Source organism: Ceratotherium simum, chromosome 26 (assembly GCF_057802395.1).
Source record: "Ceratotherium simum simum isolate JZ-2026a chromosome 26, ASM5780239v1, whole genome shotgun sequence".
Taxonomy (NCBI): domain Eukaryota; kingdom Metazoa; phylum Chordata; class Mammalia; order Perissodactyla; family Rhinocerotidae; genus Ceratotherium; species Ceratotherium simum.
In genome coordinates, this window is record NC_141925.1 from 28,099,809 (window position 1) to 28,126,098 (window position 26,290).

The window sequence follows — 26,290 nt, forward strand, 5'->3', positions numbered from 1 at the left end:
GCAAAACAAGATGTGGGGCTGAATAACTGAGATGTTGCAGGCCCCTCTTTTGGAGCTCTCATTATTAGGAAAATGCACACTTTGCTGAGTGGGTTACTTTCCTCAGGTCGAGCTCTGCAGTTCATGCAGGAAGGAGCCACACAGCTCATTAGCTCAGCTCTCACACAGCAGTCTCCGGGATGAACTGCCTACTCCAGCGTTGGAGTCCGTGTGTCCTGCCTATCAGCTGTATTGGGCAATTTGCACGAATCAACAACATTCAGCCTGCTCCAAGCACGGCATGGGTTCTTATTCTGGGGGTCCATGGAGCCCCAGGAAAACCCCTCCAATTGAATGCAAGCTGTTGTGGGTGTAGAAGTATTTGTTTTTTTCTGGGGCGAGAATTCATACCTTTCATCAGCTTCCCACAGGAGCAGGCGGGAGGGGATGAACCTAGGCTACACAGCCAGAGAGCACCCTTGTCAGTTTGCAGCCCCACACCCTGGTCACAGACCAGCGCCTGCCCCACGCCCTGTCTTCAAGCACCTTAGGGTCAACAAATCTCTATGCCCCCCTTACCAGCCTGGTTCCCATAAACATTTATTTTGGAATATTCCCTAAGCCATTTTTGATTTCTGGACTGATTACCTACCAGCTCCGTGCCTTCCTCGGAAATCTCTTTCTCTGAGTCGGGAAGAGTTAACTTTTCCAAGGACAAGGCAACTGTCTTTAGCCAGCAAATCCATGAGACTCAGCTCCCCTCGGCCCGGTGGCAGCTGTGCCAGTTTCAAGGAGTAGCAGGAGGTCCTGACATGGGCAAAACCCTCCCTGCCTCTCTCTTCCTTCAGAAGAGTTTTTAAGTGAAAGGGGTTAGCTCACTTTCTTTAACCCTCAGTTCTGACCACAGTCCCTGCTCTGTGCAGCACTGCTCTCTCTAAACGGAAGGGAGGAAAAACACATATGGGGCTGGGGTGCACATCCTTCAGAGTCTCAGCTCAGTAGATGAATCTGTCTGGATATGACGTAGCTTATCTTGCTGAAGAGAAAAGAAAAGAAAAACCCCAGAGTTTTATTAAGCAATGGCTTAGGAATAGAATTTCTAAAAACAATTAAGGGTAAATTAATGCAGACAGTTTCAGGCCAGAGCTAAGAAAACCTCAGTGCACTTAAGGCACAAAAAATGGTGCTGGAGTTATTCACACACGGTATTTATCTTATAACTTTTCTCTGGTGAGTGAGATGAGAGGGGACAGCTCCAATTGCTGCAGAAGGGACGAAAATACACTAGGAAATGATGCAAATTGGAAATAATAAGTAGTAGTATTCCAAGGCCCAGTAAACCTAAAATTTGGTGAATAGGATTCTTCATAGAAATTGAAGGCTGGAAAACGCTCTCCTCCCTCCACCTCGTCCCTCACAGAGTCCAATTTGGTTCTAAAGGTTGTTATCTCGGCAGTGTATACAGAAGCCAAAATATAATGATGTACACCTGAAATTGACACAATGTTATAAACCGATGTGACCTCAATACAGTGGTAAAACAGCCAAAAATAGAAAGGTTGTTATCCTGTAACTTCAGCACAGCAAAGAGAAACAGATGCTCAAACTAGCTATTTTTCCTTGTAATGTTTTGGCCAAATGAGCCAGTCAAGCCATCTTTTTACTGACACTGACCCTGAAAACACTTCCGTTTATTCCCCCGTCTGGGCTACCACTCTGTTCTCAGCACTATTGTTGTTGATTTTATTATTGTTGCCTCCACCCATAGAGTCTTCCCCGAGGTCAGGCCCTCCCCAATCTAGGTCAAATCCCACGCACCAGCCCCTCAGGCCCAGTTTGGTCCTAACCTGGCCCTGCCTATCTTACTTGATCCGAAAATGCCTTCTTCCTCCCTGAACTACAATCCTGTTTATACTGTGTGGCAAAATGTATTAACATTCCAATCCTTCATCCCTCCATGGATGCAGGGCCGTTGTCACGTGACTTGGACATCTTTCTCACTAGAGAGGTGAGGTGTATGTCCCCACCCCTTGAATCTGGGCTCAGCCACATGTCTTGCTTTGAGCAGTAGAAGGTGAGGGGCTTGTGCCAGCTCCTAGCATGAGCCTCAAGAGGGGCTCTTGTGCCCTTGGCCATCTCCTGAGAAGCACTGGGCTAGCTCTCTGGTCCCAGAAGAGGATGGAAGATGGGTGGTGGTAAGGTAACCTCTGCAGGACACACATGCATGTGTGAGCCTAGCCCCTGCAGCCACTCACTATGCCAAGAACTTTACAGTGTATACATTATCTAATTACTTTTCACAATGAGCCAGTAATGTACGTATCCCTATTTTGCTGATGAGAAAACTGAGGTTCAGAGCCACTTGCCTTTGGGTAGTAGGCAGAGGTGGACTTTAAACTCAGATCTACCTGACTCCAAAGCCCCTTGTCTTAGCCTCCGAAAAAAGAAATGATTTATCAAGGAAGGTCTGAGGCAGGGATTCTTGATGGCTTCTGTTTATTCCTTTATATTTCACTGTGGTCTCCAGAGTCCTACACCAAACATGTATTACTTTCATAACTTGAAAAATACTATAAAAGTTACTTTTTAAAATATTTGTATGGAAATAGCATGAGTTCAACATTGACCTCAAAGAATAAACAAGGAAAAATAAATAACTTGGGGCTGGCCCAGTGGCATAGCGGTTAAGTTCGCGTGCTCTGCTTCAGCGGCTCGGGGTTCACAGGTTCGGATCCTGGGCACAGACCTATGCACTGCTTGTCAAGCCATGCTGTGGCAGCATCCCATATAAAGTAGAGGAAGATGGGCACGAATGTTAGCCCAAGGCCAATCTTCCTCAGCAAAAGAAAGAGGAGGATGGGTAAGGGATGTTAGCTCTGGGCTAATCTTCCTCACAAAAATAAAATAAAATAAATAACAAAACTGTCGAGGAAAAAAGGGTATTAAGGAAACCCAGAGACATACATGATGTTAAAATCCAATTTAAAGCTAATATAATTGAATCAAGAACAAGCTGACTGACAAGCTAAAAAGAACCGAGAAACCAGATGCAGGCCTGATCTTAGAGAATTTATGCCAAGAATATACCACAAACCAAAGGGTAAGGAGTCATCCAACATACAGTGCTGGGACTACTGTGTCTCTACTGGGCAAAACAGTGACAGTCTCCCCTCCAAACACACTTCAAAATAAATTTTAGATAGATAAAATGGTTAAATTTATAACTCCAAATATAAGAAAAGTAAAATAAAAATATAAGTGAATATTCATACAAACTCTGGATATTAAACCATCTTTAATAGTTTGATAATAATTGCAAACCTCTCATCATCAAAAAAATAAAATTAAAAGACAACAGCAAACTGCAGAAAAAATTTACAGCAATTACAAAAGAGTGAAAGATAATGAAAAACCAAAGAACACAATTAGATAAACAAACAACATGAATACACAATTCAGAGAACAAAAGAAACAAATAACAGACAAATGAAAATAGGTAGATCCTCACTAGTAATGAAAGAAATTCAAATTAAAACAATAATGAAATGTCATTTTGCCTCTAGGTGGTGAAATTATAAAGAATTTTTCTTGCTTCTTTATCCATTTTCTGTTCTTATTTTTTAGAGTGAGCAAATACAACACAGAAAAACACACCAGTTTAGATCAATACCTAGATGACAGAACCATATTGCAAAATTAAAGAGAAATGCAATGCTTGACTACAAGCTCTTAGATTTTCACATGGGCATGACATCAATTGGCATGAATGAGAGGGACCCATGTCACCCCACAACGTGCCCTCTATGCCACAATCAGAAATAGAATTCTGAGTCAAAACTGAAATCACAACTATTTTACCTTTTCAAATGCAGATGTGGGGGAAGGATGACATGGCCTGACCTCATGTTACTCATCCAAGAAAACAAACATCCCTACCACTAAAATGGCCCTCCAACTTTTTTCTCTACCCAGAAGCTATTTCATGATGGCCTTGTTTAAAAAACATAAAACCAATCACTCCAGCTGTAGACTTTCTTCTGTTAGTCAACATGTAGCTTTGAAAGGGCATGAGAAACTTAAACACAAAACGACTGTAATTTTATTTAAAAACCGAGTTAGCTCTAGCTATGTGCCAATTTCTTAAGGTTATGGGAACTGTCGTCTACAATGATATAAATGCTGCATGGAATGTGAGCCCGAGCTTAGGTATTTTATAAAGAAACTGAACCATCCAACTAAGCTTGCCAGGCATCCAGTCTCACCCATTATTAATATCCATTAATAAAACAACCTAGGGGCTGGCCCAGTGGCTTAGCGGTTAAGTGTGCGCGCTCCGCTACTGGCGGCCCCAGTTTGGATCCCGGGCGCGCACCGACGCACTGCTTCCCGGCCATGGTGAGGCCACGTCCCACATACAGCAACCAGAAGGATGTGCAACTATGACATACAACAATCTACTGGGGCTTTGGGGGAAAAAAAAATAAAATAAAAAATAAAAATAAAACAACCTAATGACTTTTGTGACAGATTCCTAACTCTAGGATGTAATTCCACTCTGGAGTAAAATGGCATGAAAGGAAAATTTTCAATCCTCTCTAAATCCCATTTCCACTGTTTTCTCAATGTCTTGTAGAATTTTCCCTGCCACTTGTACCATCCTTCAGACATATGTTAATAACACATAGTTTTCATTCTTTCCAACCTTCCTCCAGGTAATGCTGCCAGATCTTACGCTAGCTTGAAGACTTCCATGTTGAGTCAACTCCTCACATCTTGGGCTGGTAAGGAAGGCACAGAAATGGTAGTGGATACATGAGGCAGAGTGGCAGCAATAAATCTTTCCATGCAGCCTTTGGCCCCAAAACTCCCTTCTCATCACTAGCCTATAGGTTCCATGAGGTCAGGACCAAATCTCTTTGGCTGATGTATCTCCAGCACATAAGTTGGGCTCAGCCCAGACGCTCAATAAATATTTATTAAATATGATTAATAAATAAAATAGAGAAAAGAAATTCTAGTCACTCATGGGATAAAAAAGTTGTGTGAAGCACACAGTTCTGGAATTCCAAGGATTAAATGAAGAGCCTATAATTGTAAGAAGACTGCGTCCCCTCCCAGGGTACCTTCGATGCCTGTTTGAAGACGCCTCATCAGATCACTGGAGAAGCAGCTCACCTTGCTGGGGATGGTGACTTGATTTAATTCCAAATACTTTTTGTCCTACTAGCAAGAGCCAGGAGAGAGAAACTCCTAGAAAACTTAGTACAAATATGCCTCAATGCTTTTGACAGATGGAAGGCAATGCAGATCTTGTATCCATCCAAAAAACCTGTTCCTTTATTTTTAATGCACTGAAGGACAAGCATATCTATACCACCTGGAAACATTAGCTTAAGTGTGACATTTGCACACTGAATGGCAATTATGGACCAGCAAAGTGTTGAAGATATAGAAGTTTTTTAAAAACCTCACTGTTATCCTGGAAAAACTCACAGCTCCATAAGGGGAAAAGACAGGTAAATCACAATTATGATTATGAAATGATAAATGTCACAAGGGAGCTCTGTTCGGGATGCTCTGGGAGCTTGTTTCTGCCTGCGAGGAGATAGAGGGGGGCCTGCTCAGGGAAGGTTTCACAGAGGAGATAAAATTTGATCTGGGCCGTGAAGCACGACCCAGTCATTTTCAGGTGAGGACTTGTGAAGAGAAAGAGAAGAAAGGGAAAAACTCTTGAAGCAAAATGAAAGGAATAGCATGTGCAAAACCAGAGGAGAGAAAATGCACAGGGCACCCCCAAGAAACAGAAACAGATGTTTCAGGGCATGACTGGGGTAAGGAAAAGAAAACCACAGTGGACCAGGTACTCTGAAGGCAGTTTATAAAATTCAGACTCGGTCCTCCAGAGTGGGAAGCCGTGATGTCAAGGATTATTGAGCAGGGAAGTGACATGCAACACACAGCATGTGTCTAAATCAAAGAACGACATCTCTTCAAGTTGGGTCAGGACACGACCTCAGAGGCAGAGTTCCAGGCTCTCAAAAAGGACGTGGATAAATGTCCCCTGTCCAAGGACCTCATTCATGTCAGACTGCCCGGATCACAACCCTAGCTCCTCGCCGTGTCTGTTCATCTGATCCTCACAGGGCCCCAGAGATTCTGCCCCACTTGGCCCCAGGCAACTTGGACTCTGTGGAGACATCCTGCAATAGTACTCACGATTGGCTCAGATACTCCAATTCCTCTCCTAGGTCCCAAAGCTCGGGCCTACCCATTAGTTCTCAGAGTGGATCTTTGACAGATCCTCTCTACCCCATCCTAAATAAAAACCATAACAGAAAGTACTTCCTGATCACATAAACTTATAGCTTCCTGCATTATTAGCAGAAAATGATGTTTTTTAGTTCAGGTCATCAGAAGTATGGACAGGGCATTTTATCTTGTAGGCAAAGCCCCAAATGGAATGGGGCTGAAATTAACCCTTGAAATTAAATTTAGGAGGAGCTGGTGGATCCATCAATGGCTGGTGAGATCTGCCAAAGAAGCAGGCAACTTGCCAGATCTGACTTCCCAATTTCCCAGTGGCCTCAGGCATTAGGGGGCCTCACCCTAACCTGCCCCACCCCTTAAAGGCAAACTCACAAAACTTGGGGGTGCCCATCTAGAAATCACCAACAAACAAGTCAAACAGAAGGGCAGCTCTGACTATACCAAAGGCCAGTGGACCACACATTAATGGCGGCCAAGCAAGAAACAACCCCCCACCCCCTGGCCAGGGGATTGGGATTCAGCGTATCCACCAATACTCTTTTTGGCCCCATACCCTTCATCAACTTATCCTTATGCTAATTCCCATCTAGAACTGAATCTATATTTTGGAAAGATACTCTGAAGGCAACGAGGAAGACATTTTGAAAAGGAGGGGCAAGGGAAGCAGAAAGATCAGTGAGAAGAGAACTAGAGTGGTTTTATAAGAGATATGAAGGGATCCAGGGTCACAGAAATGTTTTCTATTGATAAAAGATATGACTTAGGACAATTAAATAGTCATGAACGTATGCACCTAACAACATAGTTTGAAAACATGCAGAAGAAAATGTATTGAAAATCCAAGAAGTAAAAGACAAATTCACAGGGGCCGGCCTGGCGGCGTAGTGGTAAAGTTCGCATGTTCCACTTCAGCAGCCTGGGGTTTGCAGGTTCGGATCCCGGGTGCAGACTGACGCATGGCTTGTCAAGCCATGCTGTGGCGGTGTCCCATATAAAGTAGAGGAAGATGGGCATGGATGTTAGCCCAGGGCCAATCTTCCTCAGCAAAAAGGGGAAGATTGGCATTAGATGTTACCTCAGGGCTAATTTTCCTCACACACAAAAAAAGACAAATTCACAATCACTGTGAGAGATATTAACACATCTCTCTCAGAAGTTAAAAGAAACAAAATTATCCAATAAATAAATGAAAAGATGATCAATCTCTATAGACATCAAAGAAATGCATCCAAAAGCTATAAGGAAATATGTTTTTTATCCTTCAGGTTGGCAAAACTAATTGAAGACTGATCTTCTACAGTGCTGTCAAGTGTGAGGAAAGACACTCTCATATACGGTTGATTGAAGTACAAACAAGCAAAGTCCTTTGGAGAGCAAGCTAGCAGCATCCTTTGAAATTAAAAATGAACATGCCCAGTATATCCACGCATAAGAAGATGTCAGACAGACACACATGAAATGGCCAATAGTGGTTACCTTTGCTGAGAAGAGCGAGGTTTGGGTCAGGGGCTTGAAGAGGGATTTTCTTGCTCTATATACATCTACACAATTCATAAATAACACATTCAACTATTATTTGTGTACTTTCTTTCAATTAAAAAAAGACTGAAAAATCTATTCGATTTGGCAGTTAGAAAATCATAGGAGACACCTGTAAATTTCAATATATGTTTCCTGTGATGAGCAGTAGAGGGAATGAGAGATGCAGTGAATTAGGACTATACCTCGCAGAAGCCTAAGAGTAGAGGGAAGGGGAGGGAAGGAGCAGGGATGTAGATTTAAAGGCAGGACTCTTCAATTGGCATTCAGCCCCAGCAAATGAGTCCCTCTGGTCCCGTGATCCTACATCGTTGAAGAAACTCGTTCCCGTTCCGCCAGCAGGTCCAACTGCAGGCAGAAAGCATGTTAAGGTCTGGCAAGAAAGTAATGACTTTTTCATAGAGAGCATCCTGGCACATCTAACTCTTCTCTTCCTAAAACTCTGTGTCTGTGTGTGTGTTCAAAAATGGCTTTCATAAGTACTTACGAATAGGTTCTAATGAAAAATATGTAGCAAAATGTCTGGAATACTCCCTAAAATGTTCTACTTTGCACATTGGTCCAAACAAATATTTATAGGAATGCCATTATTTGGCAAAATGATGTTCTAGGGAGAATTCTACCCCTACACAAGCACCTCACAGAAGACGGGCTAGGTTTTAGTCCTGGGTATGATATTGGTAGAGGACACTGAGTCCTAGGAGGACTACGGCTGGAGCGAGAGACTTCATCCAAGACACTCAGAGTAGGGGGAAAAAAAACTGTAGGAGAAGGCCCAAAATGCCAGGAATTAAGGAAAGTTGATCACCAAATCTGTTTGATGAGTTAGAAATTAGTATATTGAACCAAGAATTTGCCTCCAGTTTTCACAATCTGCACTCAATATTTGGGCCAGCCAGTTTATGAGGGTAGGAAAGACAGCCTAGCTTAAGAGGTCAGGCACGAGGCAGACCCCAGCCCCAGGTAAGGTGCCCCTCAGCTGCCTCGTCTGTCCTGAGGAACGTAGAGCCTTCCTGCAGCAGGACGCTGGTTCCAATGATTTGTCTCCCTTACCTGTCTACCAGGTACAGGAGCTGCTGGTGGCACAGTTGAATTCCAAAACTGTTTCCTACATGTACTGTCTCTGTGTCCAGGTGGATGTGGCAGGGACAGCAGGAAATTGCAGAATATGCAAAACAGTGGCAAAAGGATGGGGCTTGCTGGGGGTGGAACATCAGAGGGTTTCTGGAGACATAAATTGCCCAAGTAGCCATCTTAAGTGTCAGCAAGAGAAGTTTGTACATATGTCGAAACAAGTGTTGGAGGGCGTCTCCAGCTGGGATTTCTTCTGCTGATGTCCAGTAATGTTTAGCAGACACTTCATACTTCCAGCACATCGTGGAACTTCAGAGGGGCCTTGCAGATTCCCTCTGGGCAACCTGTGGACCCTTTCGGTCCTGACCAGCACTAGGGGAACAGTGGGCCTGCTGGTGTGCAGAGAAGTATGCAGAGTGCAAATATGTGTGTTGCAGGTGGAAGAAAGTACTGAATTGTTACTCATCAATCTGGGAGAAGTCTGCACTTTGCCTCAATATCAGTCTGTGCACGATCGTTCAACACCTTTGGGAACCTCTTTACTGTAGCTCCTTATCTTGGCTGAAAGTTACTGCATGTACAGTTCTTTCTGCTGCCCTCCCCACACTGCCTGTTGGTTTTAATGATGTTGGATGTAGCAAAGTTCTCAGGCCTGGGTAAGATTGGGGCAGGGCAGCCTCTCTGCCACGGGGTATCTGCTCAGTAGGTCTGGCCACCAGGAGCGCAGGAGATGTGCAAGTCAAGCCATTTGAAGAACACCACCCACCTCACCTGGCTAGTAGGGATTTGGCCAGAATGTCTCGGTGTTTGCTCCAGAAGGTGAGAAGAAGGAAGGTCAATGAGAGGCCAGTCAGTGTACTGGTCTAAGACAAGGCTTCTCAGACTTGACTGTGTATGTGAACCACCAGAGAATCTTGCTAAAACGCAGATTCCAGTTCAGTTAGTTTGGAGTGAAGCCCCACATTTGGCTTTTCTAACAGCTCACAGGTGATGAAGAGGCCAGGGGTACCTGGATCACACCTGGAGTCAGAAGGATTTAGAGCAGGCCTGACCTTGAATCCCCGGTCTGCCACTTACTAGCTATGGGCAAGTTACTTAACTGCTCTGGGTGGGGAGTGGGGAATGGGAAGGACCTGGGAGGGGGCCCAAGGGGAGGCTGGTTTTGAAGTCAGAGAACAGAGCCAAGAGGAGAATTCCGAGCTGGGGAGATGAGAGTCGACACAGAAGGGTCTGGATCAAAGGGAACAGGGGGGATAGGGTTGTTCTGAGAAAATGTCTAAAATGGCAGCCGGCATTGGCTGCAGGCCTCTACAGAGTGACCATGATAGAATGTGTGTTTGGAAAAGATTTCAAGGCTGTGAGCGCAACGACTTTGCCTCACAATCACAACTGTATTTCCAGCGCCTGTTGCAATCCAGGGCACCTCATCCATACTCCAAAAATATTGGTTCTTGAATAAATTAACATGTTAGAAATGGAAGGAGACATGAAGAGTAACTTGTTCAAGGCCCTGTATACGCAGCTGGAAAAAAGGGTGCCCAGGCTGGCTGAGTTCTATCCAACATCAGACAAGCAGGGTTCGGTGTTTGAGTTGGGACCTGAGTTGCCCTTTCAACAGCTGCCAATTGGTCCTGCTTCCTTCCCAACCCATTGAGAAGGCTGTTACTGGGGAAGGGTTGGGTGGAGCGTTTCCTGTAAAGTATACATAAACTGATTTGTTTTCTTGAGACACTTTGCCAAGGGAAATGCCACTAAATCAGTATCTTGGCCACAAAAGAAAGCAATAGCAAGTCTTCATCTGAATCACAGAGCCACATGTGATGTACTCCCTTAGGCCTATGCACAAGCTTCAAGGAGGCAAAATGGGATCAATGAATTTCTTTGTTAATCTTGATATTTGCAGGAAGCAAACGAACCAAGCACTCTGCAAATCACTGGCTTTAATCTTCAGAATTACTTATACTGCCATTTAGGAGAGTTTTGTTTTCTGGGGAGATTTGCACACAGCAGGTGGCAAACATTCTAATTGCTGTTAAGTACATTTAGTGTAATATGTTGGGAGAAATACAGTCGTTGAATCAGTTAAGCATGAACATACATGCTCACGGGCAGAATGCAAGTTTGCACACAGACACACTCACTAGAAGTGTTTTAGTCATGGAGACAAAATCTCGTAAGAGAAAAAGAGGCTGCCTCTTCTAGACATTAACAGCACCTGGGCCCAGCCGTAGTTCAATCCCATAAACAAATGCCTAGACAAATTGTGCTCAACCTTTTACGTTCCTCTCTGCCCACTCTCTGAGTTCATTTGCAGTCAAGATGCAATGCTATGTATAACATATATTGTGCTGCAGTCGCCAGGATTTGCAACCTGAAGCAGGAGACACTCAATATATACAACAGAAGTAAAACTCAATGTCACGGCTATTTTATTCTGCCAAGTATTACAGTCACACACGCCCATGTCCCCTACTAGATTAAAAACTCCTTGCAGTCAGGTAGCATGTCTTATTCATTTTCACATTCCTCAAGCTCTTAGCTCTGTGTCTACCACATAGTAAATATGCAATAGGTATTTTTTAAATTGAATTGAAGATTATTTCCCAAGAATTAGAGGGAGAAGGAACAGAAAAGAACATAAGGGGAAGGACCTTCAAGACCATCTTAGGTCACGGAAAACGGTGTTAGTGGGTTTAAGGTGCTAAAACTTACCATGAGAGGGACATTGATAAAGCTTGCTGCCTCCCAAAACACAGCTAAAATGCAGGACTCAATTTTTTTTAAAAATAATAATCCAATCCTAGGTTGATTTCCATTTATATCAAAGAAACCATTTAAGGTCTTCCAGTCAAGTGTGAAATAATCATTTAGCCCTTAGCGCATAAGAACTTTTTAAAAATCTGACAAATTGTAGCTAAGTAAACAATTTACCCATAATGAAGAGAAAGGCGTAGTGTGGTTACCTGACTATTCTGGTTAACAGGAAGCCACTAGTTAAACCACACACAGGGGGAAGTTTCAAAGAACTGAAGTGTTAGATTGCACCATACGAAATTGCCATATCTGGTCAAAAATCAGCAATTTCTTATAGATCAACCAAATACAATGAAAACCCACATAGTACGAAAGTAAATCTACTGAACACAGTTTGATATCTTGGCTGTTTTACCACTCTTGGTAAACTCATTTGTTCAAAAATTAGTTCATCTGATCATCTAGATATTAAGACTACCGATTCAGATAAGATGCAATCTCCACCATCAAGACTCGTAAGTAAAAGGAAGAAATGTAATTTCCAGTTCAGATGAGTCACTGAAGCAGGAAGGCAGAAGGAAGAACTAGCTTGTGATGGAAAAGTCATTTTCCAAGTTCCTGGGAATATGGCCATAGAGCATCACTTATTACTCTAAATACAGCAGACAAGGCATAGAAAATTAGCCTGATCTGTATATAAGGACAGACACTGAAAATGCTTTGTTTTTACTAAATCTCAGATATCAGATTGTCATTTGTCTTCTCTCCTAACAGGAGAGTGTAAAATACGTATATGGAGAGATTTTTAAAAACTTTCTGATGGCTATCATTCACATCAAGAAACAAATGATCCTGATAGAAGTTACTGATGACCAGTAAGTTCCTGTTGGATGAATATATAAATGGATGACACAATGGGGCCCATAAATACTACGTGAGTTGACCAAAGTCTCCAAAATTTCTGGTTTGCAGTGCTGTGGTCAACAGTAGTCATTCCTACGTCTGATTTTGTAGTTTTTACCAGTGACTCTCAAATTTAAAAAGTATAAGAACCATCTGAGGTGTCACCTGTAATACAAATTCCTGGACTACAGTTCCAGAGATTCTAATTCAGTCACTATGGGGTGGAGCCTAGGAATCTACTTCAACAAGAGCCCCAAGGGATTTTGATGTAGGTGCTCCACTGATGTAAATAAATATTCCCATCGGTATAAACCTTGAATCTAGTATCTCCCAACTTAAAAACAGCAATGAAAATGTTGGGCTCCATAAATCCAGATCTCTCAGCACCTTTTCCAAAATAATAATAAATAACAGCTAAAAGAACAAATAAGATTATAACATTACTATAAGACAGAGAACCCCCAAAACTTCAAATTATTATTATTATTTTTATGCTGAGGAAGATTTGCCCTGAGCTAACATCTGTTGCCAATCTTCCTCTTTTTTTGCTTGAGGAAGACTAGTCCTAAGCTAACATCTGTGCCAATCTTCGTCTATTTTGTATGTGGGTCGCCACTATAGCATGGCTGACGAGTGGCATAGGTCCACGCCTGGGATCCTAGGCCTGCAAACCTAGGCCACCAAAGCAGAGGACACTGAATGTAACCACTATGCCACAGGGCCAGCCCCACAAATTATTTTTAAGTAGAAAATAAGAAAGCAGGGGTAGTGATCCTGATATCATAAAAAGTAAAATTCAAGCAAAAAGCATTAAATATAACAAATTAAATAAAACCAAAAATTCATTTTTAATGCTAAAAGCCATAATTCACAGTGATAATACAAGAGATTTTCATATCTATGCACCCAATAATACAGCAACCATCTTTATGACTCAATACAGTAGATGCAAGAAGACAGGCAGAACCCACAATAATATTTACACCCCACTCTTAGTACAAGCAAATCCAAGAGATAATGAGTAAAAATATAGAAGAAAAATAATATAAGATAGAACTAATGAATATGCAGCAAACTTTACTCCCAGAAAATAGGCAATACACTTCCTTCTCAACCTCAAAGGGAGAGTTGTAAAAAAGTAATCACAAAGGAAACATCAGTACATTCCATAAAATAGAAATACTACAAACAACACTCTCTGATCACAATTCGATAAAACTAAAAATTATTAATAATTTTTTTAAAGCCATCTACTTGAAAATTTTAAAAAACTACTGAACAAATCTTGAGTCCAGGCTAAATAAAAACCAAAATTAAAGAATTTCTAAAACATAATGATAAAGAAAACAGTACACAAACAAATCAGGGGAAACCTTCAAGCAATAAGAAGAATATTCAAAGCATTAAAAACTTTTAGCAATAAAAATCCTTGAATTGCATTAGCAGCTCAGAAAGCTAGAAAAAGAACAACAAAGTAAGCCAAAAGGAAATACAAGGAAGGCAATAAAAAATATAAAAGCAGAAGTCAATGAGTTAGAGAAGAGACAAATACAAGATCTAATTAATAAATCAAAATTCTAGTTTTTAAAAAGTAACAAAATAAGACAAACTTTTGCTAATTTAATCAAAAAAAAAAAGGAGAAAGTGTAAATATATAAAATAAGAAATCAAAGGGGAAAATAACCATTGAAACAAGATTTTTTTTTTTTGCTGAGGAACATTTACCCTGAGCTAACATCTGTTGCCAATCTTCCTCTTTTTTTTTTTCCCCTGAGGAAGATTCACCCTGACCTAACATCTGTGCCAATCTTCCTCTATTTTGTATGTGGGTTGCCACCACAGCATGGTCACCAATGAGTGGTGTAGGTCCACGCTCAGGATCCGAATCCCAGGCCGCCAAAGCGGAGCTTGCCAAATTTAACCACTAGGCCATGGGGCCAGACCAGAACCAAGATTTAAAAAAAAAAGAGAGAGAGACTAATCTGCAGATGTCTGTGCAAATAAACTTAAAAGCTTAGATGAAATGGATAATTTCCTAGGGAAAAGCATTTTGCCAAGATTGACCCCATTAGCAACAGAAGCCTTTAACAGACCTATTTCCCCAAGAGAAATAGAGAAAACCACCAAGGAATGACCACATAAAAAACCATCAGGACCAGATGGTTTCACAGGTGAATTCTACCAAATTTTCAAAGACCAGATAGTCATAATGCTCCGTAAATTGTACCAGACCATGGAAAAGGAAAGAAAACTTCCTAATTCTTTTTATAGTGCATTGATACTTAAACCTCTTAAGAACATCACAAAAAGAGAGAGGGAGAGAGAATTACAAATACTGATGTAAAAGTTCTAAATAAAATGTTAGGGAATATCACATTAAGAAAATAATTCACCATGACCTAGTGGAATTTATTCCAGGGCAAATTTGATTCAATATTAGGAAATACAATAATATCATACAGAATATTAATAGATATGGAGAGGAAAAAAATCTATGATTATCTGTATCAATACTGAAAATACTGAAAAGCCTTTAACAAATTCAACTCATCCTAATAAAAAACTCAAGAAAACAGTAGTTGATGGATACTTTCTTAATATGGTAAATAACTACACCATAGTCATAAAGCCGGCACCTTACTTAATGGGGAAACACTAGAGGCATTTCTATTGAGGTCAGGAACAAGGCAAGGGTGCCCATTCACTCTACTAATTTAGCATTGTACTGAAGGGATCAGGAAGTGTAACTGACTACCAGGCAGACACCACCTTTAACAAGTGATCAACATTGACACTATCAGTAATGAAACAAATAGATCCCACATGCATCCTCATAAGATGCACTGAGACGAACAGATTACTTTTGTAGTATTCCTGCACAACAGCATAACCCAAAATCTAATTCCGAGGAAACAAAGAAATCCAAATTGAGAGACATTTTTCAAAATAACTGGACTGTAGGCTTTAAAAATGTCAATGTCATGAAAAGCAAAGAAATACTGAAGGATTGTTTCAAAACAAAAAATCATGACAAATAAATGTAATACACAATCTAGGACTTTCTTTTTCTATAAAGGACATTTCTGAGACAATTGATGAAATCTGAATAAGGTCTGTAGACAGGTAATATTATTGTAGTGTCCTGTGGTTATGCAAGAGAATGTCCTCGTTCTTAGGATACACACACTGAAGTATTTAAAGGGAAAGGAGCATCATGGCTGCAACTTATTCTCATATGATTCAGGAAAAAATATGTACATTTGGAAAGATATAAATATTGTAAAATGTTAACACTTGCAGAATCTGGGTAAAGTGTACGGAGAATTTTTTGTACTATACTTGCAACTTTTCTATAAGTCTGAAGTTATGTCAAAATAAAAATTAACAAACAATAATGATAATAATAACAACCTCCTTTGATTCCCAAAGCCCTCCATTGCAACCCCATAACTCTTCTCCCATTCACAATAAAATTCATCTAGAGTAGTCAACTTGCTCTCTCCATTTCCTCCCTCCGATTCACTCCTTAACCAACCCCCCTTGGGGTTGAACACGGTCGTGTGTCACTTACAATGGGGATATGTTCTGAGAAATGTATCATTAGGCGATTTCATAGTTGTGCAAGCATCAGAGTGTATTGAAGGGGAACAAAATTTGCCACCCCAAAACACATCCCTTTAACATGAGGATTATTTTAGGCTGATTCTTCTTAAGAAACAAAAGACTCAAAGTTTTTCTTGTTGCCTCCTCCTTAACTGTCTAAAAGAATTCAGATAAAAAAATCTGTCTCAAGTAGTGAACCATCACCTTAGCATAACATGAACTAGGTGGTAGACAGGGAGGAACCTAGGAAAGCCCATTTGTTGGGCTCCCCTTCTGTTTCCACGTGGCCAAACACTTGTTTTCCATACTTTTGCTCCTTTTCACCTATCTGTGAATTGCCTTCCTTCCCTTTGAAGTCCCTGACTCTCCCCACCCCCAACATCTTCTTTTATCTTTAGCTGAAGATGGTATTTAAGGTGAGGGCTCCTGCCATTTTGGCAAGCTATTTGGTTTCCCTAAGTTCCCCCCATGTATACATGTCATCAAATTTTTGTTTGTTTTTCTCCTGTTAATCTGTTTCTTGTCAATTTAATTCTTAGATCAGCCAGAAGAACCTAGAAGGGTAGAGGAAAATTTCTTCCTCCTCTACAGTACCTACACAAATCTAGATGGACAGCCTACTACACACCTAGTCTACATGGTAGTAACCTTATGGGACCACTGTCATATATGTGGTCCATTGTTGACCAAAACATCATTATGTGGCGCATGACGGAACTCTTATTGAGATCATCAACTAATTTCTTGTTACCAAATCACTGAACACTTCTTTTGGCATCTCAGTACCACTCATGGCTAGTGACCACTCCCTTCTTCTGGAAACACTCTCCTCTTTTTGCTTCCATGTCACTACATTCTTCTGAATTTCTTTCTTTTTCATTATCTGTTCGTTCCCCTCTTTTGCTAAATTCCTCTCATCTTTCTATGCTTTAAATCTTGGAGTTACACAGCACTCAATCCTGAGGCCTTGCCTCATCTCCAGCTCTCCTTAATGGTCTCAGCTTTGATGGCCATCTCTATGCTGATGCCTCCAAAGGTATATCTCCAACCCCAACCTTCTGAGCTCCAGATTCATAAATTGTTCAATCACCTATTTGATATCCCCAATTGTATTACTAAAAGTCAAATTAAACTTAACATGTCCAAAGCAGAATTCTTAAATATCTCCCCAAATCTGTTTGTTCTTCAGTCTTCCTCACCTTAGTAAATGGCACTACCATTCACCCATAGATTTCCATCTAAAATCCAGTAGTCTTCCTTGATTACCTCCAACATAAATCTTGTCTTCTTTTCTCCATCTCAAGAACCCTAGTTGGAATCACTATTATCTCCCGCCTGAACTATCCTCTAAACTGGACTCCTTGCTTTGCTCTTGCCCTCTACAGCCCATCCTCCAACAGTATTCAGAATAATCTTTTACAAGTAAAAACCAGATCACGACACTTTCCTATATCAAATCTCCTGTGGCTTCCATTACTATTAATATTAGTTTCCTAGGGCTGTCATAAACATCAGAAATTTATTCTCTCACAGTTCTGGAGGCTGGACGTCCGAAATCAAGGTGTTTGTCAGGACCATGCTCTGAAAATTCTAGGGAAGAATCCATCCTTGCCCCTTCCTAGCTTCTGGAGATGGCTGACAATTTGGGGCATTCCTTGGCTTGTAGATGCATCACTTCCATCTCTGCCTCTGTCTTCCCACAGCCTTCTTCCCTCTGTGTCTCTCTGTGTCTCTGTGTCTCTCCTCTTCTTATAAGGAGGCCAGTCATCTTGGATTTAGGGCCCACCCTAATCTAGTAGGACCTAATTTTAACTAATTCATCTGCAAATACCCTATTTCCACATAAGGTCATCTTCTAAGGTTCCAGACAGAATTTTGGAGGGGCACACTATTCAACCCCAAATGCCACTTTTATTGCCATTGGAATAAACCCTAAATTCCTTACCATTGCCCACAGTCCTGCATTATCTGGTTCCTATTTGTCTTTCCATTCTCCTCAAACCATTTGCCAGTATCTCCTATCAGTTCCTCAACAAAGCCAACCCATTCCATACTCAGGGTTCTTTCTGTCAGGAGAGTTTTTCTGCCAGGTGTTTGAGATGCTGGCTCATCCTCATCTCCTCTACTTCCTCAGTGGATCTTCTCTAAAGTACACCCTCATCTCCAGTTACTCTATATATTAGCATCCTGTTTATTTACTTCCAAGCACTTAGCACAATCTATAATTATCTTGCATTTACTTTTTCCCAGTTTATTATGTCTCCCATTATAATCTTAGCATCCAACGTAGTACCTGGTACACGGAAGCTGTTCAATAAGTATTTACTGAGTGAATGAATAATTCAAACGAGTACAAGGACTGTGTCATACACATCTGTTATAACTCCCATAGTACCTGCCCAGGGCTATCTACATAGCCCTTGAAAATGTTTGTTGAAATCAATTAACTAATAAATTCCATCAATTTTTTCCATACCACAATTTATACTTACACAAGAATTTTCTTGAACAGACTTTGAAAGACAAAAACAATAGCTCTACTTCTGCTACCAGGGTTCCAAATATTTACTAAGAATTGTGTATTTAGCATAGCATGGTCCAAGACACATCAAACTTCCGGTTATCAGTTATTGCTAAGCAGACCCACATGCAGAGTGGGACTGTATTCACCACAATGAAGATAAGCCATGGCTTATTAAACTCCTTCCAGGTCATGTTATGAATAGGACTGTGCTACTAAAAAAATCATTTGTGTCCATAAAATATTTGAGAGTTACAGAGAGCTCAATATTATTATCAAGGGTCAAGCATACAGCCATGAAGGCATATGACATGACTTCATCAACATAACATGCACCATTAAAAGAATTTCCAAGGAATAATAATTTGCAGTACATCTACTTGAAGCAATTTTGTATTTATTTATTCAATTGAATTATTTATGTTATTCATAATGAAATGAAACTCAAACAGCATTGGTTCAATCATGTCTTCTTTTGCTTTCATTTGGTTTGCTGCATATGACTATTTTTATGCAAATGAGGTGATGATGACATTAAACATTTTCTACTGATTTTCCAAGAACAAATATGTTCTCTCCATATGCCACAGTCTTCTTTTTCCTGCATCCCTCTTCAAAGCTCTGCTGGCTGATCAGAATTTCTCCTAAATTAACTCAAAGGACATTCCCTCTGTAATACTGATGAGCCTGTCTCCCTCTGCAGTGCACACGTAGCACTCTCATTAATACCTGAATTTAGCCCATTTCGCCCATTCATTCCACCAGAAGCCTTATTCATCCCCCAGCTCTTATGGCGCTGTAAATCTCACCTTGTTACAAAGCACTGTGGCACTCCCCTGCTGCCTCTTGGGAGATGTTTACTCTACTCACAGAGTAACAACAATGAAGAACTCCACGCATAAAAACGACGTTGGGATTGCAGAGACGTATGTCTCTATTGATTATATTCAGGGCTGAGAAACAAATGTTTTCAGGAAAGTATTTCACGTAACTATCCACTGGACAAGTCAGAGTGGGATGTGGCAGGCAGCCTACACCAGGCTCATGTTTCTCGTAGGGGTGTGTGGTGTGGTTGTGTGCACATGTGCGTGTGAGTGGGTGTATGTGTGTGTCTGTCTGAGTTTGTTGTAACTCAGAGCGCACTTGGAGTGAGGGGTAGTGGGACTGGACAGGCAGGGTAATCCCCTCGAAACATACAGGTTGCAGGTTCCAAGTCTAGAGCCCCAGTAACAGGCATTACGGGAATTTCTGAGTATTACACAAGGTGAGCTCTTCTCCTACAGTTTTTGAGTGCCAACCACCCTTACATAAAGTGTCAGAGGGCTACAGAAGACTTATACTGCTGTAAGTCCCAACGTTGGTTTGATTTAAGGTTATAAATCAAGAATTCCATTTCCCATAGTCACATCTCCCTCTGGGGAACATGAATTTGGAACTCAATGACCCTGAAGGTTGTAAACAGGCCACAGAGCAGATCCATTTGCATAGATAGGACAAGGTTCACATTGGTTTCTACCCACTGATTTCAAGTTCCCCATGCAAGAAATTGAAACGTGACCAGAAAGCTGTCCAGAACAGAAACGGAGGGGAATCTTTTCTAAAGCCTCATTTTAATGCATTTAGATGAGAATCCTTTCAGGTCCCAATAAAAGATTAAATTAACTTTGCCAATTCATAAACTTTTGGGCAACCAGCCTGGTACTGCCTCTAGGAGAAGCAAGAATCTTTTCTTAAAAATTAGCTAAGTCGTTGACCCCCATCATTTTTATGATGCCCTTTACAGTGCTAATAGTATCTCGGCTTCATATTTATCTTCCTACTCTCCATCTATGTTTGAAATACCCCTGCGAGTTACAACCATTTCATGGGGTATAATGAAATTCTAAAAGGAAAATAATTCAAAATGAGGTTGATTTCTATTCATTTGCATTTATTAAATAAATGAATGCACTCGAGAATACAGGATGGGAAGGAATCAGTGGGGAGGAAGGGAAGTGACACAGTAACACAACAACAAATGACAGTAACTTCCCCAGTGTGGGAACCCTGCCCTGTCCTGACCCTCATTCCTCTTCCACTTGCCTCCACACATGGAGAATCTCAGGAAACAGTGGGGCCCCAGGATGCTCAAAATTTAACAAGAAGCATCTCCGGAAGCTTCTGAAAGGTGTAGATTTACAGCCCCCGTTCTGGTCTACCAACTCTACAAGAGGGCCGAAGACTTGACATTTTTAACCAGCGGCCCTGGTGATTCAAATGCAAGGACCACACTTCCAGAAACATGATAGGCCCGCTGGTTCTCAATCTCATGAGACATTGGGGTCACCTGGGGGGCTTGTTAAGAAAAATTTAATAGTGATGCTTGTGCCCCACTCCAGAGAGTCTACTCTGAGGTAGAGACTGGGCGTCCCAAAGGTAAAAGCTCCCCCGGTGATTTCAATGTGCGGTCAAGGCTGAGAACCAGTGATGGAGGGAGACTTGATGCCTGGAAGTAAGCAGGGATGCGGGCCCTGTAGGAGCTTCTACATTTCACTTTCACAACTGCTGATGCTTTTACCCAAAGAACATTCCAGACTCCTGTTTGAATAATCATATTTATTCCAAGATTGCCATCTTTTCATAACAGGCAGGAGATGATGACTAAAATTGAGCCATTTGCCTCCTGACTAGACAAGTTGGGGACATTAAGACAGGAGCATGATTGAGGCAACAAAAGGTTTTCTCTGTGCTGCCCAGACCCCCGCACAGCCTGGAAGACGAGGCAGCTCTCCCTCCGCCCTCTCCCAGCTGCCCCCAGCCAACGGTCAGCCTCTGAGGCCCAGCCAAGCTCTATGCATTAGAGCAGCTTCACAGAAAGTCTCAAAAATCAAACCTTTGCTGAGAACACAGGAATTCTGCAGACAAGGCCACAGCTGGACAATGCCTGATCTTTCTACACTCTCCATACCAGTTCAGAGGTTCTCAACATAAGGAATTAACTCATGGAAAGAGGCCAAGACTTCAGACCAGGAACTCCGCAGGGCCCAGCAACCTACATTTTTAGCAAGCTCCAAAGAACTCACTTTGAGAAACACTCTAAAATGTGCTTTTTAATATTCAACCCTTTTCATGGAAAAATTATTTTAATATGCGGGGAAAAAATCATCTCAATTTGTGAAAGAGTAAGAACACATATCATACTATGTTTTTGATCTGACCACTATTGTTGAGGGCAAAACAGAAGCAGGTGGCAGCTGACCCCAGCCCACCGGCTGTCACAAACTCTCCTGTGCCCTCAGAACACCTGGACCGACCTTCCTTAATACGGAAGCTGTGGTGAATTCCAAAGCTGAGCCTTCTGATCCGGCCTGGAAGAGCCTTAGGAAGCAAACATGCCCCTCCCAGGCACTCACCACTGCCTGACGTCCGTCTCAGGCTGGGTCCCCTGGATTTCCGTGTGGACTTGGGGACAAGGGAATGCTCATTACCCTACACTTGAGTTTTCCATATTAGAGTGAGACACACAGTTGTACCCCACTTTTCAGGTAGATTCTTTCCTGAAGATTCCCTCATTACGTGCAAGGTGTTTTAAGGATAAGGGGATATGTACGGAGAAGGATCTTTAAAAATAATTGCAGCAGGAGCCGGCCTGGTGACGTAGTGGTTAAGTTTGCACGCTCCGCTTCGCAGCCGGGGTTTACAAGTTCAGATCCTGGGCGCGGACCTACGCACCTCTCATCAAGCCATGTTGAGGCGGCCATCCCACATAGAGCAACTAGAAGGAGGTACAACTGTGACATACAACTATCTACTGGGGCTTTGGGGAGAAAAGGAGGAAGATTGGCAACAGATGTTAGATCAGGGTCAAGCTTCCTCAAAAAAAATGTAGCAATATTTTTAAAATTAAATAGATAAAATAATCACAGCTAACATTTATTGATCAGATATCATTAATACATGAAAAGGGCTGAGACTAATGCCTGGTCGATTAGTCTGTGCAGTTCACATGTAACAATTGATTTACTCCCCACAACAACTCTATGAAGCAGATATCATTACATCACCATTTTACATATGAGGAAGCTGATGCACAAAAAGGTTAGATAGCTTGCCCAAGGTCTCACAGCTAGTAAGAGGCAAAGCTGGGATTAGAACTCGGATTTCCAAGTCTGTGCTCTTGACTGCTATGAAAAACTCTCTCATTAAGGTTTTAAGTGGCCCAGACACACTCTTCAGACCTAGGCAACCTACCAAAGCAGGCTCAACATTCACCCACAAATACTTCAAGAATTATCACCCTCACATAATCAAAGGGAGGACACCCCCACTTGCATATTTCCCATCTCTCTACCAGCCCACAGCTGGGTGAGGACCCACTCTGGCAAAAGAAGTTCCTCCTGGTTGTGCCTCGAGGTTAAATCAACTCTACGGTAAGACAATTCCGAAACCTAATAATACTACACTATTTTTCCTGAGTTTTACAAAAACATACCATATCCCTTAAAGAAGGTTTCAACTATGTGACACTACACACTAGGAGGCCTTAATGGGCAGCAGTTAATCAAATTCAAGAAACAGCCCCTTTAGTAGTGGAATTTGTTAACAGTTGGAAGGGGTAAAAGGGACCAAGAGGAGAAAACGAAGGAAGTATATGCACACGCACATGCACGAACACACACACAATTCCCCAAAGAAACTGTCCTGTCTCTAAGACTCAGAATGTCTTGCTCGACTGGCAATACCAGTGTGGAGTAGAGGGTTCCATTCCAAGATATGGAAGGACAGGCAGGGCACCGATGTGGGGGAAAGTGCTCAGGCCTTGAAGACACACACACAGCTGAGTTTGAACCCAGGCTCCCGCACTTCCTAGCTGTGTGACCTCAGGCAGGTCACTCACCCTCTCCAAACTTCCCTTTCCTCATTTATAAAACCAACATGGTAACGGCTACTTCGGAGAGCAGTTAAATTCAAATGAGATCAATAAAACATGTAGCACAGTGACAAAAACATAAAAGGCAGTCAATAAAAGGGAATGATTATTGTGGTTAGTGATTCAGAGACACTCCTAAGCACGCACGTATTTATTATTCCAACCAACAAATATTTATTGGACAGCTACCCTCTGTGCCCACGTCTGTAAATGAGAAAGTTTAACATAGGATTCTTGACCTTCTTTAAGGCGCTTTCACTCTATTCGAAAACCAACCTGTGAGACACAGGATATCTATCATCAGAGGAATGATTCAGGAAAAAAAAGCCCAGTACAGCTTCACTAATCAGATGTTTCCTTTTCACAGAGGAGGGAACACTTGAGTTGAGTCTTGACTCAATCAATAGATTCACTTCACTAAATTATAACACCATAACTAACATACACACACAACTCACACATGCAAACAGACTCAACCTAAAATACCCCCTGCTCTTGGATGATTCCCAAACCTCCGTAGTCAGCCCTGACAGCATTCCTGACCTCCGGACCCAAACATGCAGCTGTCCACTGGACACAACATGAAGATGGTCCGCAGACTTCTCACGTTGCATGTGTCCAAAGAAGACACGGTTGGAATATAAGAGGTTAGAATTTGTGGCAATAAAGGAAAGAGGAGACTTTCGGAGTGAAGCAAAACGAATTCCAAAGAAACTTGACATCCGGATTTACAAGCAGGAGGCCAAAGGAGAAATTGAAGATAACAGCAGTAGAAACTGCCCATAAATTACCTACACGGTCTGGGAGGAGGAGGCAAGCCATAAAATGTGTGTAGGAATCTCTGCAGTGGCTTTAATAAGCACAGACAGATTTCCATGCTGCTAGGTGGTCCCTCCCCCACATTATGAGATAATTGGGCAAGCAGATAATTAATATACCATGATATGATATAGAATAGTGTATCTCAGCAAGGGAAAGGAGTGGGGGGTTTATAAAGACTTGTCTGGCTTCTGGTGTCACCAAACATTACCTTGTCACTTGCATACACATAGCCAAATAATGAATAAAGCTGGACAGATTTGTCTCATGTGGTTACCTCAAGAAAATCATAACTATGAGGAACCCTGGACAAGCAGAACTGCTATCTTCCCCACAAAATGTGAACCTCTGTAGGATTCTCTCTCCCAGTTAATGAAATTACTTCCACTCTGTCTCCCAAGCTAGAAACTTCTGATTGTACCCCCTTCATCCATATCCAATTAATTGCTTCATCTTGCTGATTCTCAGAAAGGTTTTCTTGAATCTAGCCTTTCCCCTCCATCCCTGCTTAGTCTTTCGCTTGTCACAGAGAAATAACTGCCATGAAAGCAGCATGAAAATAATAAAACCCTCACTGTATTATTAGAAGGCTTTCTCTTCTCCCTGTTGGGCAATGCCTTGCACACAGTTGACATTCTACACGTTGGGTGGATGGAGAAGAGACTTATATTTAGCCATCCTGCTACTAGCCTCTATTTCCTCTGACCTATCCTCTACATTTCTGCCACAGTTAATCATTATTTTTTAAAAAGAGATTAGAACAATAATACCATATTGCCTCAAGTCCTTCATTGGTGTCCATTGACAACAATAACGTCCCCACCTACCACAGGCTAGCATATGAGGCACTTCACAATCTGGCCCCCTCCTTCCTCTCCAACCTCTTCTTCCACAATTCACTCTGGAAACTCTATGTTCCAGCCAAAAGTTTTTGTGCTGTTCCCCTAACCTCGAAATCCATGAACGTTTCCAGCCCTCCCGCATATGCTGTGCTCTCCTTTAAATGCCCTGCCTTCTCATTAGAGGGAACATTCCTACTCACCATTAAGACCAAGCTCACCTCTGCACTGCCCTTTGACTCTCTCATAACTGCTCATTCCTTTATCTTTTTCTAAGGCCCTCTGAAAGCAAGCCAAAGGACTATCAAGAGTCAACTACCCCACGTTCTTTTTAATTTCCTGGGGGGCTGAGACACACCTTGCCCCTTCCATGCTGCCAGCACAGTGCCTGGCAGATTGGAGACATCAGTCAAAAGCCATTTTTAATAATTTTTTAAAAACAAAGAAAAAAATAAACATAGACCAAAGGAATACCATAGAGCCTAGAAAATAAGCCCACTTATACACATAAAAAGCATAAAATGGGGGCTGGCCCGGTGGTGTAGCAGTTAAGTTCTCGCACTCCACTTCTGTGGCCCGGGGTTCATGGGTTCCGATCCTGGGTGCGGACCTACTCAGCGCTCATCAAGCCATGCTGAGGCGGCGTCCCACACAGAGCAACTAGAAGGATGTACAACTATGACACACAATTATCTACTGGGGCTTTGGGGAGAAAAAAAGGAGGAAGATTGGCAACAGATGTTAGCTCAGAACCAATCTTCCTGAAAAAAAAATTCTTTAAAAATATAAAGCATAAAATGTATTACATTTAACACCTCCAAATAAAAGAAAGGGAAGAGTTATTTACAATATTTTTTTGAAAAAGCTCCTTCGAAAAAAATGGACAGACACTTGAAACAAAAGATATATACCTTGTACCATATTCCAAAATAAACTCTAGATGAATGGAGGATTGAAACATAAGAGTAATGGAAAAGCAACACGAAACAGAATAGAATATAAGCATTCTGAGAGAGGATCTCTTTCTCAGCTTTAAAGCAGTGAAGAAATGAAAATGGAAAGATTGACAGTTTGGGGTTCATA

The 26,290-nt window shown here is 41.7% G+C and overlaps 1 protein-coding gene across 1 annotated transcript in view; it reads right to left on the minus strand.

Moving 5' to 3' along the window:
- Positions 1–26,290, minus strand: part of GALNT17 (polypeptide N-acetylgalactosaminyltransferase 17) — a 442,868-nt gene that overhangs the window by 258,619 nt on the left and 157,959 nt on the right. The window lies entirely within an intron of this gene.